Source organism: Microcebus murinus, chromosome 4 (assembly GCF_040939455.1).
Source record: "Microcebus murinus isolate Inina chromosome 4, M.murinus_Inina_mat1.0, whole genome shotgun sequence".
Taxonomy (NCBI): domain Eukaryota; kingdom Metazoa; phylum Chordata; class Mammalia; order Primates; family Cheirogaleidae; genus Microcebus; species Microcebus murinus.
The window spans coordinates 96,678,632-96,683,835 of record NC_134107.1 but is presented as its reverse complement, the minus strand read 5'-3'; the positions used below and the strand labels follow the sequence as shown (position 1 = coordinate 96,683,835).

Here is a 5,204-nt window from a genome sequence, read left to right as displayed (position 1 = left end):
TCTTTTTATTTTGGTTTCTTAAGGTGCAATATGCACTTATTTACTTGATATTTCTTTTCTAATATAGGCAATTACTACTATGAATTTTCCTTAAGTACAGCTTAACAGCATCCCACAAATTCTTATGTGTTGTGTTTTCATTTTAACTCAGTTGAAAATACTTTGTAATTTATTTTTCAATTTCATCTTTGATCATGGGTTATTTGGAAGTTCGAGATTCAGTTTCTAGATATTTGAGGATTTTCCAGATATCTTTTTTTTTTTTTTTTTTTTTAGACAGAGTCTCACTTTGTTGTCCAGGCTAGAGTGAGTGCCGTGGCGTCAGCCTAGCTCACAGCAACCTCAAACTCCTGGGCTCAAGCGATCCTCCTGCCTCAGGCTCCCAAATAGCTGGGACTACAGGCATGTGCCACCATGCCCAGCTAATTTTTTATATATATATATCAGTTGGCCAATTAATTTCTTTCTATTTATAGTAGAGACGGGGTCTCGCTCTTGCTCAGGCTGGTTTTGAACTCCTGACCTTGAGCAATCTGCCCACCTCGGCCTCCCAAGAGCTAGGATTACAGGCGTGAGCCACAGCGCCCGGCCTCAGATATCTTTATGATATTAATTTCTAATTTAATTCTGTTATGGTTAGAGAACATACTGTGTATGACTTGAATTCTTTGGTATTTATTTAGACTTATTTTAAGGCCCAGATTATGGTCTATCTTGATAAATACTCTTGATGATGTACATTTGAAAAGAAGGTATATACTGCTGTTGTTAGGTAGAATGTTCTATAAATGTCAATTAGGTCAAATTGGTGGGTAGTACTGTTCAAATGTATTGTCTTCTTACTGATTTTCTACCTACTTTTTCTACCACTTATTGAGAGAAAGGTGTTGAAATCTCTGACTATCGTTGTCAATTTGTCTGTTTCTCCTTGCATTTTTATCAGTGTTTACTTTTCATATTTTGAAGGTACATAAACATTTAGAATTGATATGTCCTCTTCATTAATTGATCCCTTTACCATTACAAGATGACCTTCCCTTCTCTGATGATATTCTTTGCTCTAAAATCTATCTTGTCTGATATTAATATAACGACTCCAGATTTCCCTTGACTAGCATTAACACAGCCTGTCTTTTACCATCCCTTTACTTCTAACCTATACATATCTTTATATTTAAAATGCATTTCCTGTTGTCAGCATATAGCTGGATTTTGTTTTTATCCAATTTTATAACTTTTTTCCAATTTTATAATCTCTGCCTTTTAATTTGGGCATTTAGACCATTTATATTTAAAATGATTATTGATGTGGTTAGGTTTGAGTATATCATCTGCCTATGTATTTTCTCTTTGTCTTATCTGTTCTGTGGTACCCTTTTACCTTTTTTTTCTGCCTTGTTTGGATTAATTGAGTATTTTAAAATCTCCTTTGCTGTTGGGGATTTTTTAGTGCTTGATTTTGGGTTTGTGGTATACATTTTTAACTTACCAAAGCCTACTTCAAGTGATATTATGCCACTTTATGCATAGTACAAGAGCTTTACAATAACATACTTCCATTTCTCTCCTCCCAGCTTTTGTGCTGTTTTTGTCATGCATGGAACTTTTACTTATATTCTACTCTCCCCAATACATTGTAATTGTTTTTTATTTAATAGTCCATTACCTTTTGAAGAGATATAAATGATTTTTAAGAATCCATATAGTTACTGCCATTTCCAGTGTTCTTTATTTCTTTGTGCCAATCCTGATTTCCATCTGGCATCCTTTTCCTTCTGCCCGAAGGATTTCCCTTAACATTTCTTACAGTGTGGTTCTGCTGGTGAAAATTCTCTCAGCTTTCACGTGCCTAAAAATGTCATTATTTCTCCATTATTATTATTATTATTATTATTATTATTTGAGACAGAGTCTCACTTTGTTGCCCAGGCTAGAGTGAGTGCCGTGGCGTCAGCCTAGCTCACAGCAACCTCAAACTCCTGAGCTCAAACAATCCTGCTGCCTCAGCCTCCTGAGTAGCTGGGACTACAGGAATGTGCCACCATGCCCGGCTAATTTTTTCTCTATATATATTAGTTGGCCAATTAATTTCTTTCTATTTATGGCAGAGACGGGGTCTCGCTCTTGCTCAGGCTGGTTTCGAACTCCTGACCTCGAGCAATCCGGCCGCCTGGGCCTCCCAGAGTGCTAGGATTACAGGCGTGAGCCACCGCGCCCGGCCCTCTCCATTATTTTTGAGAGATATTTTTGATGAGCACAGAATCCTAGGTCAACTGCTTTTTCCTTTCAGTACTTTCAAGATTGCTCTGCAGGCTCTGCACACGTGGTGGGTTGAGTGAGGCCATGCTGAGGACTGCGGCTGCTTCGGGAGTGTCAAATCTGATCTCAGTGGTTGAAGGGCGCTGTGCGGGACCCCAGTGTGTGTTTGACACACAAACCTCAGAATGCCGCATCTCAGTTGTAGATTTTATCAACACAGATTTCCTGAGGTGGAGGATGCAGCGGTGGTGAACATAAGACCCATAGCTGAACTGGGGGCTTATGCCAGCTTGCTGGAATACGACAACAATGAAGGCATGATTCTTCCCAGTGAATTGTCCAGAAGGCGTATCCATCCGTTCTATAAACAAACTCGTCAGAATTGGCAGGAATGGCTGTGTGGTTGTCATTAGGGTGGACAAAGAAATAGGATATATTGATTTGTCAAAAAGAAGAGCGTCTCCAAAGGAAGCCGTCCAATGTGAGGACAAATTCACAAAATCCAAAACTGTTTATGGCTTCTTCGTCATGTCACTGAGGTGTTAGACTACATCAGAGAGGAGCAACTGGAAAGCCTATTCCAGAGGACCGTCTGGGTCTTTGATGACAAGGACAAAAGACCGGTGCCTACAGAGCTTTGAAGCATGCAGTCTCAGACCCATCTGCCTTGGATAGTTTAGATTTGAATGAAGATGAACCAGGAGTACTCATTAACAATGCTAATAGGCGTTTGACCCCACAGGCTGTCAAAATTCGAGCAGATATTGAAGTGGCTTGTTATGGTTACCAGGGCATTGGTGCTGTAAAAGAAGCCCCCAGAGCAGGTTCGAATTGTTCTATGAAACCCACGCCCATCAAGGTTAATCTAATAGGCCATGGCTGTTACCAATGAAGCTATGGCTGTTACCAAAGAAAAGACTGAGGAACAGAGGGGTGTGTGCAATGTTCCAACGAGTCCAAAGAGGTCACAGATGCAGATGAGACTGCACTCAGGAGGCAGCTGGAGAGGCTGGGAAGAGAAAATGCAGAAGTGGATGGGGACGCTGATGCAGAAGAAATGGAAGCCAAAGCTGACGATTAAGCTTGTGGGAAACAGAGTCCAATTTAAGGAACACAGAGCAGCCCTTCCTGGCTGTAAACCCTGGACTTGAAAGTTTTCCAGTAGTGAAAACTTCAAAGCTAAATATATTTTATTTCCAAGTATTTAAATGTTCTAACAGACCAGAACATGAAATGCCCTCCTAAACGTCAGCTGTTTTCACACAGTAGCCCCAACACAATGAGCAATTTTTAAGACAGTGGCCTAATTTCACTAGAGACAAATCTTTAAGAACAGTCCTAAAATTGGGCTTGTGGTTCTCATTTCTGATGTCTCCTGATTGACACCCCTTTGTAGTTCAGCATCTCCGTGAGATTTACCAGGGGCACCCAAAGCCAACAATCCTAATCTTTTCTATATAAACTGTGTTCAAGCAAATATCAGATAAATTGCTGTGATATTAAAAAAAAAGACTGCTCCACAGTTTTCTAGTTTCCATTGTTTCTGATGAGAAATTCCTACCTTAATCCTTTTTCTGTACATAAAATATCCTTCTCTGGCTGCTTGTAAGATTTTCTCTTTAACATTGGTTTCAAGCAATTTGACTATAATATGCCTCAGTGTAGTTTTCTGTGTGTTTCTTGTGCTTGGATTTTTGTTTTGTTTTCTTTTATTGATGTTTGTTTGGCTTGTTGGTTTCTTCAGCCCATGGGCTTATAATTTTCATTAAGCTTGACACTTTTTGGCCATTATTTTTTCTTTCGACATTTTTCTGTTTCCCCTTCTCATCTCCTTCATGGACTCTTTCAGGGAATCTAATATTAGGCTGTTTGAAGTTAACCCACAACTCACTTAAGTTCTTTTCTTTCTTCCTCTTCTTCTTCTTCTTCCTCCTCCTCTTCTTTCTCTTCTTTTCCTCCTCCTTCTCCTTCTTCTTCTGTTTTTCTATTTGCTGTTTTTTTTCCCTGTGTTTCATTTTCTGAACTACGGGGCAGTTTCTATTCCTAAATTCGCTTCAAGTTCACTCATCTTTTCTTCTTCAGTGTCTACTCTGCTGTTAATCCCATTTGGTGTGTTTTCATCTAGAAATTAGAATTATAACTTTAAAAATATACCTTCCATGTCTTTACTTATCTATTTGAACATATGAAATATAATTATAATAACTGTTTTGATATCCTTTTCTGCTAATTCTAATATCTGTGTCAGTTCTGGGTTGGTTTCAATTGATCGATTATTTTGTCATTATGGGTCATGTTTCCGTCTTTCTTTGTACGCCTGGTAATCTTTGGTTATATGCTAGATATTGTGAATTGTACCTTGTTGGATATTTTTGTATTCTCATAATTACACTTGAAATATATTCTGGGATGCAGCTAAGTCACTGGAAAACAATTGGATCCTTTTGCATTTTGCTTTTGCGATTTGTTAGGTGAATTTGAAATAGTGTTTAGTCGAGGGCTAATTATTTTCCTCTACTAAGGCAAGACCATCTTGAGTACTTTATGTAACGTTCTGTGAGTTATGAGCTTCTCCAATCTGGAAAGTGGGGACAGGCACAATTCCCAGTTCTGTGTGCACACCAGGTACTGTTCCCTCTATCTCTTTTGGAGCTTCTTTGCCTTGCCTCAGATGCACTAATACACTAATCAACATCTGCTGAATACTTGAAAGGAACACTCTTTAGACCTCCATACTTCTCTCGTGTGCAACTCTCTCCTCTCCGCTGTTCTTCCTTATGAACAACTCCAGCTCCGTAGGCTCTGCCTGAGTCTAGCCCCCTGTGCTATGATCTGGAGACTCTGTCATGGCAGCACCCTGGGGAAATCATACGGCTCACTTTGCTAATTTTCTGTCTCTCAAGATCACTGTCTTTTTTTTTTTTTTTGTCTGATGTTCAAGGTCT

The 5,204-nt window shown here is 39.2% G+C and overlaps 1 pseudogene; it reads left to right on the top strand.

The window, feature by feature from the left end:
- The first annotated feature begins 2,444 nt into the window (after positions 1-2,444).
- LOC105876102 (eukaryotic translation initiation factor 2 subunit 1 pseudogene) lies at positions 2,445-3,340 on the top strand (annotated as a pseudogene).
- The last annotated feature ends 1,864 nt before the right edge of the window (positions 3,341-5,204 follow it).